General features: G+C 39.3%; 1 long non-coding RNA gene across 1 annotated transcript; it reads right to left on the reverse strand.

Moving 5' to 3' along the window:
* Nucleotides 1-1,346: 1,346 nt before the first annotated feature.
* Nucleotides 1,347-10,431, reverse strand: LOC104874044. The gene is made up of 3 exons (XR_783647.1): nucleotides 10,404-10,431; nucleotides 2,802-2,909; nucleotides 1,347-1,415 (listed from the first exon to the last, which is right to left on the reverse strand). It is a non-coding gene; the product is annotated as an uncharacterized LOC104874044 (long non-coding RNA).
* Nucleotides 10,432-11,684: the final 1,253 nt, after the last annotated feature.

Consider the following 11,684-nt stretch of genomic DNA (forward strand, 5'->3'; position numbering starts at 1 on the left):
TAGTTCAATGGGAAAAATACTTTAACAAGCATTTAGAACTGAATATTCATCTATGTATCTATCTCTCCAGTGATATATCTCTCCATGAGTGCTACTCACGCTATACAAATTAATTCAAATAAATCTTAACTGGATATGAACAACAATTCTTCTAAAAGAAAATATAGAGAACTATCTCCATGACCTTGTAATAGACAAAGATTCTTAGTAAGCATACAAAAGTGTTACTCACAAGAGAAAAACAATTTATAAATCAGACTTCATCAAAATAAAATTATCCTGTCATTAAAAATATAATTGAGAAAATAAACAGAGAACCTATATATTTCCACAATATACCTGTCTGACTATATATAATCCCAAGAATTCAGTTATAAAAGAACAAATAGCCTAGATTTTTAAAGGCAAAAAATATGGATACGTCATAAACGAGGATCTACAAATTACATACCAAAAAACTCTCAATATTAAAAGTCATCAGGAAATGAAATTAAACTATAATGAGGCATCACTACACATCCTCAAAAATGGCTAAAATTAGAAAAAGGTTGGCAGCTCCCAAAGTTAGAAGAGGACATGAGTGACCAGAACACTCCTATGTTGCTAACAAAACTAGGACTAATAGAATGACTTTGAAAAATGGTTTGTGAGTGACTTAACCCTTAAGAAAGTTAAACATTCATTAATTCTGCATTGTATGTAATCCAGAAATTCCATGATGAGATGTCCATCTCAGAAAAGAAAACATATATCCACAAACATCCTCATTAATTACTGCTTATAGAAATTTTGTTCATAAATATACAAAACTAAAAACAGCTAGATGTCCATCAAAAGGAGAATATATACCTGTGGTAACTTCATATTATGGCTTACTCCTCAGCAAGAAATGCTATCAACATGGATAAATCTCACAAATATTTTGCTGAGTGAAAGAAGCCACACACACACACACACACACACATGAATTCATGCTATATCATTCTATTAATTTGAATTCCTAGAACTGACAAGACTGTGATTAAAGAAATCAGATGAGTGACTGGGGAGGGAAGGAAGGGATTGTCTAGAAAAAGACAAAAGAGAACTCTCTAGGGAACAGTAATGTTCTGTGTCTTAAAATGGTTATCAGCTACATGCATATAGGCGTTTCTCAAAACAGTTCAAGCTGTACACTTAAGATCTGAATATTTCCCTGATTATAAATTCTATCACAATTTTAAGTCCAGATTTCCAGAAGATACTTTGTGATAACAAAAAACTCCTAAATTTTAATGACAATACAACTGACATTTATTTCTCACAAAACTTGGTATCTCTCTAGGGGATCTTTTCTTCATGATGTCCCATAACTTGTGACCAGATTCTTCAAATGTTCTGTCTCTTCATCTTGTCATGAAGTCTGCTCCAGTTTCCTTGACAGCGGAAGAGAGACGGGAAAATCATGCGGGGACTTTAAACTACCTCTGCCCAAATGTGACCTTATGTTACTTCTTCTCACATCCTATTGGCCAGGATCAGTCACATGATCCTGAATTAATGCAAAGGATCTGGAAGTGTAGACTTCCATAGGAAATGTAAGAAAGGATAACTAAGATATTGGTGAACACTACAAATTCTTGCCACATTATCTGTACTCAGTGTTCTTCTATTTTAGCAGAGAAGCCTAACTTTCTATAAGTTTGATAGCTCATCTGTGACTAGACCTGGTCTTAGTGAATAAAATGTCCTTCTTTCTACAAAGAAAGGTTAAGTGATGTATTTCCCTTCTTCAAACATGGCTGAGCTAATTCTTCCTGGTAGACAGAGGTAAGGAATTCTGTATCTAAGAAAACTGCAACAAGAAACAAATCTGTGAAATTAACTGAAGTCCGAGTACGTGTACATCCAAGCTCAAGAGGAAGGAAATACATGAATTGCTGAGGTAAATCTGAGGGACAAAGCATTACAAATGATTGACATGCCAATCTGGTCCTAAATAAACTATGATTGGAGATAATGGCCATCCTGGACTCATGCTTCTATGGAAAAATTAGGAATTCCGAAAGGAAAATGGGCGTGTTTATCTGGTCCAGCCTGACAGTTTTGTGTTTGTCAAAATTTTTATATCCTTAAGACTTTCTGAATTGGTGGGTCCATTGGGGAAAGGCTTACTGTAGCATACAAGGGAGAAGAAAGAGAAAGAGGAGGCCTGTTTTGTAATTATGTTTGAAATTTGCATGAAGGGTCTTGCAATCAAACAATTAAAGGGGGAAATATTTTTGACAGATCAAAAAGGTGAGATGTCAGAGACTCTTTAAAATATCTGGGAGACAATGCTGATTAATTCTGGCTGAAGTTGAAAAAAAAAAGCAGATATTGTTTCTAAACTAACCTGTAGAATTTTCTGATCTTATAAGCACCTTTAAAGTTCAGTGTCACCAGGAAGAGTCAGATATTAGATTGTATAACTGTTCCCATAAATTGCTCAAAGGTTACCTCTCGTCCAGTAGACAGGGACTAAAGTTGCATAATCAGTGAAGCCCAGCGCAGACTGGGACACATAGAATATTAATATCTTTGAAGAATTTTCATCCACTTGGGGAGAAAGATACAGCTTGATTGCAGAGCGGTTAGAGAATGTGTAGCATACAAACATATCATCAGTGTTGTTGAGCTAGTGCCTGCCTCCACTCATTCCAGAAAATTGCAGGAGAATGATTGCAGGGTGCCAGAGAAAGACTGTCAGCTGTGAATCTGATGATTGATGTGGCTTGTTTAAGTGTGTTCAACCAAAAACAAGCTGGAGTGACCAGGCTTACCTTTTCCTCTTTAGGTGCTATAACTGGCACCCCCCATTTAAATCTTTGACTGATGTACTGGTCAGGACTATTTCTGTTCTAGATGAAAGAGACCCCAATCCAAGTTGCCTTGAGGAAAATAAAAGAGAGAGAGAGAGAGTTTATATAATCTATATAACTGAAAACTACAGGCATAGAGCTTCAGGTACAGATGCGTCCAAGCCTTTAGATGAGTAGTACCAAACCTTTCCTTAAATCTTGGCTCTCTTCTCTCCAGTCTTACTTTCAGTTACATGTCACATCAAACTACAATCTTACAGTTTCATATTTGATAGATGAACAAGCGTTTATCTCCCAACAAATTTCATTTACATTCCCTGACTCATACTCTTTTTTAACAAATATCTCCATCTTGGTAGAATGAAACAATTAACCAGGCCAAGAGATATTAGTGAGGTCTGACTCACGTAACGACTCCTAAACCAGTGGTGGTGAGCCTATAGCACAGCATGCTGCAGCAGGCATGCAGAGCATTGGATAACAGTTGTTTTTTTCTAAACTAAAACCTCCATAATTCAGTTTAAGTGCAGTGTTGGCATTTTGAGATAAGCGGATTTGGGGTTAGAGTTTGGGCACTCAGTCTCTAAAAGTCTCACCATCTCTGTCCTACAACAATCACCCATGACCAAGCCAGAGTCACATGCTCCACTTCTGAGCTGAATGGACCTTCACCTGAACCAGTAATCTAACAATGTGAAGAGATAAACGGTTCCCCAAAGGAAATTCCAGGTACTTATTAGACAAGTAAAAATGGAATCTGAGTGGACAGGAAAGGAGAGGGAAAGAGACAAAGGGAGGGAGAAAAGGAAGGGAGGCTGAGAGAAAAGGAAGCAGGAAGACAGGCACCATTCGCGATAGCCAAAGCTGGCAGTATTCTCTAATATTATATGCTGGAAATTATTTCACAGAAATTAGGGGTAAGATTCATATCTATATTTACAATTATAGATTTTGAGAAGTGGAACAAACAGCATCACAGGTCATAAAACTGATTTCCAATTCTGTTAAGTTGCAGCCAAATCTTAACTTGATGAGTACAGTGGAACAGAGTAAGTAGGAAGAGTATGTTCTAAGGTTCAAAAATATTAATTGAGTGAATAAAAAGAAAGAAATATTTACAGAGCTTCTTGGTTTAATTAAAAAATATCCTTGTACTCTCTTTAGGCTTTTAAAACATGTTTGGGCAGGTCAGTTCCCATTCAAGTAATGGTACCATACCTGATAAAAATGTAATGCTCCTGACAATAACAAGTATAAAGTTTGGATGCAGTATTTAAAATTACTATTTTGAGGCACTAGAGAACAAGAAAAACCAGTAATAAACTGGAGGAGATACAGCTCTCAAAGCGAAGAAAGCAAACTAGGTGAGATTTATATGACTTATTCCTCTCAAGGTTCCTACCAGGTTTGCAGAGCACAGGGTACCTAGCTCACATAGGAAGTGGGAGTCTGACCTAAAAGAAGAGTCAAAGGCTGGAATCTGAAGATGTCAGAACACAGACAGAGTGGAGAGAAGGAGTCCAGAGCAAAAGAGGTCACAAATGGTAGATTTTCCATATATGCATGCAATTACCCTCAAAACCATGGATGATTCCTACACTTCATATGTCTGAGGTGATGTTTCCAGAGAGCAAGCAGGTAGCAAGAACTGGAAACCTAAAGTGCCAAGGAGACAGTTCATCAACTACCAGAGCTAGGGAGAGTTTGACTTTAAATCCTATCAAGTTCCATACCTTGAATTATCCATTGAAACCTCAGAAGAGCCACTCCGTATGAGCAAATAGTATACATTAGGACTAAGAAACATGTACTATGGATGAAGAAAATAACTGAAACAAGCATGCCCTAACAAAAGCTAAAACCAAGCCTCTACGAGATCAAAATCATTCCCTGGTACTTTTAACTACCTCAACAAAACACAAGTTTTCAACATAGACAGAATCTTGTCTCAAATTTACATGAACACATTCATCATGACATCTAAAATTACTAGACATGCAAAGAAATGGGAAAATTCAACCTATAATAAAAAGAAAAAAGTGATCAATGTAAACAGACCCATAGATGAACCAGATGCTGCAAAAAAATTTAAAACTCGTTTATAAGTTCATTTCCTACTACTATAATAAAATGCTTGAAGCTAGGTAATGTAATCTATAAAGAAAAGAGGTTTATCATGGTTTTGGAGATTGAAAGTCCAAGGTCAGGTGCCCCATTGGCTTAGCAGACTATATCACACTAGCAAAACCACATATAGAGGAAGGGTACATGGAGAGACAAGAAGTTAGAGATATTCGGGGCAAGGCTCACTCCTTATATAACAAGTCCCACGTGCAGGAACTACCAAGGTTTCTCAAGAACTACATTAATCTCTTCTGAAAATGATGTCCCCAAAGACCCAATTACTTCCCACTATCTCTCACTTCTTCAAGGTTCTACAATCTCCCAGCACTGCCACACTGAGTACCAAGGTTGTGGCATGTAAAACTTTGGGGGACACACTCAAACCACATCCAGAGCATAGCAACTATGATAAATATATTGAAATATATAAAAAAAAATTGAGCAAGGAAACACTGCATTTGAGAAGAGACATGGAAATCCTGAAAATTCACATTTAAACCTAATCCCAGTTGAGATGGCATTTTGGAGAAAGAAACTTAATGGAAGTCATTAGGTAAGTAAGGTGGAGCCTTCGTGAATAAGATTACAGCCTGTGATCATTAATTGTGATACGTCAACCTGACTTGAATAACTACCTAGTAGATTGGTCCTGGGTGTGTCTGTGAATGATTGGCATGTAGGCTAGCAATCTGAGGGGAAAGACCCAACTCAGATGTGGGTGACACCAACCAACAGGCTTGCAGCCTGGATGGAATCAAAAGAGAAAGAAGAAGGAAATGCACCCTGTTAGTTGGAACTCAAGTCTTTACCATTGACTTCGAACTTTGGTCTTCAGTTTCTTCAGCCTTCTGGTGCAAACTCCTCAGCCTTCCAACCCTGGCTCTTCAGCTTTCTGACACAGAATCACACTGGTAACCCTACAGTGAACATCCAGGTCAACATTCAACTGCTACTGGACTCTCTCATTCTCCAGTATGCAAGTGGCTATTTGGGATTCTCCCACCTCTAATTCCACAGACAGCTATTGTGACTCTTCTGCTTCTGATCCTGTAAGCCTTCTTAATAAATCCCTTTGTATAATTATACGTATATTTTATATTGATTTGGTTAATCCAAAGAACCGTAACTAATGCAGTCCCCTTATAAAAGAAACTCCAAGGAATTCACCATTCCCTTCTACCATGTGAGAACACTGCAACAAGACAGCCAGCCATCCATGAAACACAGCAGCATTCATCAGATACCAAATCTACCAGCTCCTTGACCTTGGGCTTTCCATCCTACAGAACTGTGAGAAATAAGTTTCTATTCCTTCTAAGCAGCCCAGTTTGTGGTATCTGTCATAACAGCCTGAAAGAACTAACGTAGGTAGGCTTAAAAGCCAGTGGAACAACGCAAAAGAAAAAAAATCAGTTAACTGGAAGACAAACCATAGAAAATATCAGTAAGTCAAAGATACTGAAGCCCAGAAAGAAATAAAACCATTCTAAAAAGAAAAACTCAGTGAGATGTGGGATAATTTAAGTGGCATAAAGGAGAAGCAAAGAGAGAGCTAAAAGTTCAGGTTATAAGAACAATAGATGAATTTTTTTCTAAATTTGATGGAAAAACAACAATTTCCAGAACCAGAAAATTCAGGAAATCTTAAGAAGAATAATTACAAAGACCCTATTTAGGCACATCTTAATTATACTACTGAAAACCAAAGAGAAAATCTTTAAACCAGGTAAAGTATAGGAAGACATATATTATGTTCAAAGAAATAATGAGAGTAACGGCTAACTTCTCACCTAAAATAATGGAGAGCAGAAGACAGCTGGAACAATACACTTAAAGCAATGAAAGGGAGACATGTCAACAGTGAGTTTTACATCTAGTGAAATACCTTCGAAAATAAAGGTGAAATAGACATTTGCAGCTAAATGAAAGAGGAGAAAATTGTCACCAGTAGACAATCAGTGCTGTAGAGGAACAATGCCAGATGGAAATTCAGATCTACAAGAAGGAATTAAAAGCAGTAGAATAATAAACATGTAGGTAAATATAAAATTATGTTTTCTTTCCTTAATTTATTGAAAAAAATACAAACAGACATAATCTGCCTGTGTCTCTGAAGTATTCATCTGGCCATGAGCTGAGCTGTCTACTGCCACTCCAAGTCTGATAATATTCCTCAGATCCAGGTCTTGAATTGGTAGGAATTCAAATTCTTTGGGAATCTGTTTGTATATCTTATTTCTAAAGGAATAAAAGTAAAATCTGCTTCAAGATGCCAAGTGCTGGGAGTGGGGCACCACAACTCCTCCAGGACATCACGACATGGGAAGAGAATCCAAGATAAAGCATTGGGTGTCGACTCACTCAAGGCACCCAGCTGCTTCAGCCCGGGGTGTTCAGTGGCAACTTTGTAGACTGAGGACCCACAAACAAAAGAAATCTTATAAATTGAGCTGAGTGGCTTGTCTTGAGGCCTTCTAGTATTGAATGTGTACTATTACATACGTTGGCTGAGTATCTCCTAAAGTGGCAGGCACTGTGATAATGGCTCTTTGGGGGACAAGATACGAAATAGCCATAATCCTGTCCTCAGAGTATTTCAGAGGATGGATGATCACAACTAGACCTAACGTGAGGAAATAATATTAACGTAAGTAATGTTATGGCTTGCGCCTAGATGCATCCCCAAAGCCTCATGTGCTCATAGGTAGGGCTTTTCAGAGGTGGCTGGATAGAGAGTGTGTGATGCTGAAATTAAATGTGTGATGCTGAAATTAAATGTGCAATGCTGGTATTTAGGGTGTGTGATTACTAAAATTGATTGGTTTGGCATAATTCTGGGAATGGATAATAGGAAGGCCCTCCCTGGATGTGAGTGTTTCCCATCCTGAGGGTGTATAGCCTGGATAAAAAAGAAAGAACAGAGAGCTGATGTTGTCACTTGCTTCTTGCTTCTTTACTACTTTGTTGATTTGCTGTCCTCTGCCTACAATAAACCGTTTCCCCTCTGCCATGCCACCTGGCCTTGGAACCAGTCAACTATGATCTGAAACGTCTACAAACTGTGAGCTAAAATAAACCTCTTCTCCTTTAATTTTGGGTGTTGGGGTTGGTTTGTCTCAGCAACAAGAAAAGTAACTAAGACAAGTAAAAATAAAATTGTAATAACAGCTAGCAAGAAGTGAATACCTATTATGAATTAGGCATTGTGCTCAGTGGTTTTCATTTAATTGTCACAATATTCTCCTGAAAGGAACAACTATTATCACTAATTTTAGAAATGAAGAAATGGTGGCTTGTGAAGACTCAGCAGGTAAATTGTGGTGCCAGAATTGGATCTCAAGTACTTGACTCTGAGGTCTACTTGCTGATCACTACAATCAAGACTTGAGGAAGTGCAGAGAGAGTGCGGTAGGATGTAAGGATGTAGACTGCATCCTCCCAGGACAGTCAGCTGGGGCTCCATACAGAAGGGGCATATGACTGGGTCTTGGTGGTAGAGTATGGACTCATAGACTGGCAATCCACAAGGAAGAATAAGATTTCAGGAGTGCCAGGGCACCAAGAGTAGGATTGTTATGGCAGTCAGTGCTGCTGGTCAGTGAGGCTACACCTATCTCAGTGCCAGAAAGCAGACGGTCTTGGGACCAAAGCACACATGAACCCAGAAGACAGCCTATCCCACTAAGTCCCATGGGGGCAGATAGGTGCTAACTAAGTCCACAAAGGATAAGAATGTGAACCAAATTAGTCTTTTGCCTTGAGCATAGGCACTTGTGATAAGTGAAGGCATTTTTCTTCCCTGCTGTGAAAACAAGTTTTGTGCATTTTGCATAAACTTTTCAGATGCAAACCCAGGCTCGCAGGGCCTGTTTTCACAAAAGGAGGTAACTTTAGACAAACATACAGGAAGAGAGAATCTAGTAAAGCAAATGACAGAAAACAGACCATCACTGTCACCTGTCACAAACATTACTAGTGCTAAAATAAAATTAATGTCAATTTCTAAGTCCACTGCTTTCTCGTAGACGAATCCAGTCAGTCATGGCAGAAACCAGAAGCCATCAGAGATTCTTTTGCTTTTTTGCTATTTTCTACATCATATCAAGCATCACATATTATCAGTATTGGCAAATTTAATACAAATAAAAATATTCTATATAGTCACACACTTCTCTCTCTGCCACCGTTCTGACACTTTGTCTCCATTCCACAGCCTCTTCAATGATTTTCTTGCTTCTCATTTATGTCCCACTTGCTCTGTCCATATTTCTGCAAAATTACCCTTTCACAAAAGTAAAGCAGTTTCCATATTCTGTCTAAAGCCCTTGAGTAGCTTATCACTGCATAAGTAGAGTCTGTAACATGACCCTTTGTGATCTCAGCCCTGCCTGCTTCCCAACTTCTCTCTACCCAGGGGCCTCTTTACCTCCCTCCATATGCCCTGCTGTATGTCCTAGTGACACTCTATACTCATTTCCACCAAATCTTTTCCTCCTAGCATCACCTTCTCTGTGAATGCTTGCATCAGTGCTAGGAAGTCTCTGCTGTACCCTCTCCTGTGGGTGTCCACTGGCTTCTGAATTTAAAGCCATCGCAGCACACACCATGCTCTATCTAGCACAGCTATAATGCAGCAGATGGACTGGTGCTTCCTAAATAAATAAGTGCCTCCATCCTTTGATTTTCCCACCTGTCTTTTTTCTCTACTATCTTCTTCTACCCTTCCACCTTTGGCCCACCCCAAAATTGCTTCCTGATCATTCTCCCAGATTTGCCTCTACTGACATCTTCCAAGAAAGATTGTTACCCATCTCCTCAGCCAAGCATGAATTTCTCAAAAGGCACACAGTCCCTCTCTTTTTCTGGGGCTTGACATCTTCAGCCAGCACCAGTCAATGCTGCTGCCCACAGGTGATGGCAGAGAAAGCGTTAGCAGGAATCATGAGAGAGAATTCTTGATGTCAGCCAGGGGAAGACATTGCCTTGAAAAACAAGTCTATTCACAATTGGGAATTCTTGTTTCCAGACTTTGCTAGAGAAAAATGAGGAGAATTTCTCACCAATTCTGGAGGCCCCAGATGAGGGGTGTGGCTCACCTCATAAGCTCAAACCAAATGAACTCAACAGCATCTCCCTGTGTACCAGGGAGATGCCAGGCATGGGATTCCCAGGCTCTGCCCTCTCTGAGCTTCCACCATGAGAAGATCACATGTCAATGGAGTAATGCCACCCAGGGAATTTCCAAGGAAAACAAAAGTGTGGGATTTAATAACTATGAATGAAAAGCGGATACTGGTTTTAACATTTAGGAAATAATGAGTCAAACTTTTTTTGTTTGTTTGGGTTTTTTTAGTGTGACTAACTAGGGTTTAAACCCAGGACCTTTGCACTAAGATACACCTCCAGCTCTTTTTATTTTATTTTGATACAGGGTCTCACCAAGTTGCCCAGGATGGACTGAAACTCGCATTCCTCTTGCTTCAGCCTCCCAAAGCATTGAAACTATGAGAGCGTGCCACCATACTTGGCTAATAGTTTTCTTTCCTCTTGGGCTTCTTAAAACCTTTAAAACACCAGGGGTCGTTATGAATCTCCAAGGAAGTTTCCAGTTTTCAGCACCCTCTTGATTTGTTGATATAAGTCACTTTTCAGTAGGAGTATATCTTCTTGGATAGCATTTCACAAGATACACTACAAGAAATATGGTTATAGATCATTATGATACCTGATCCCAGTGCACCAATTACAAAAGAAGCCCAGAGGGGCAAAAGCTGATTACAAGGTGTTTTCAGAGACGGGTTCTCAGCATACGAGTGTCCAAATAGGGTGCTGAAAGAATGTCATCAGAGCTGAACCAAAAAAGAAAAAGCTTCCTGGACGTATGTAACAATTTGCACCAAAGCTTAGAGGTATGAACTGCTGCCACAGCGCTGGAGAAATGCACAGCATCCTGAATTATATGAGTGTAAAATGCTAAGGTGTACAAACAGAGATGAAATTGAACAAGCCTGCAGGGGACAGACCAGAATGGATCTTTTAAACTAAGCAAAGGTTTTGAGCTTGTTGCTCTGTTGCATTGATTTCTTTAATGGCTAATGACATTCATTCATCTGTTGTTTTATCCATTCATTCAACCAACATTTAGAGGCAGTTGTGATATATCCCTGTCCAAAGAGAGAAGTCTGGGGTGTGCTTAGGAAGACTGGAGGCCCCTGGATGGTATCCCTAAGCTACGGATCACATGGTTATCTCAAAACCCAGCCTAACCCACCATGACCACCACATTGTCTTGTTCCAAATAGCCCTGAGTAGGAGGAAAGGGGTTCAGCATCTTCAAACATCCTTGGGCCTGGAATGGACAGATGAGGCCACTGTAGTCTGTCACATCAGCTAGAGCAAAATTAATGACATGGATCATTGCCACTGAGCAGATGACCTGTTGAAATAATTGAAAGGAGACTAGCCTGAGAAAGAAGAATCCTGGGAATGCAAGAGTGAAAACAAAGCTTGAAGATAAATAGTACTAGTAGCAACAACCTTTAATGACCTCAGCCCAGCAGTGTGTAGATGACAGGAATTCACAGGGAAAAAGGACAGTGATTTATGGAACACATGGCAGGAGAGTCTAGGCTGATGGCAGAGATGAGAAGAATAAACTAGAGCAGATTCTTTGTCAAAGTAGGAGACTGTCTTTAGAAAACAAATGTTAGCAACGAGTGA

The sequence above is a fragment of the Fukomys damarensis genome, unplaced genomic scaffold (genome assembly GCF_012274545.1).
Source record: "Fukomys damarensis isolate Sample0158 unplaced genomic scaffold, DMR_v1.0_HiC HiC_scaffold_19, whole genome shotgun sequence".
Classification (NCBI taxonomy): Eukaryota; Metazoa; Chordata; class Mammalia; order Rodentia; family Bathyergidae; genus Fukomys; species Fukomys damarensis.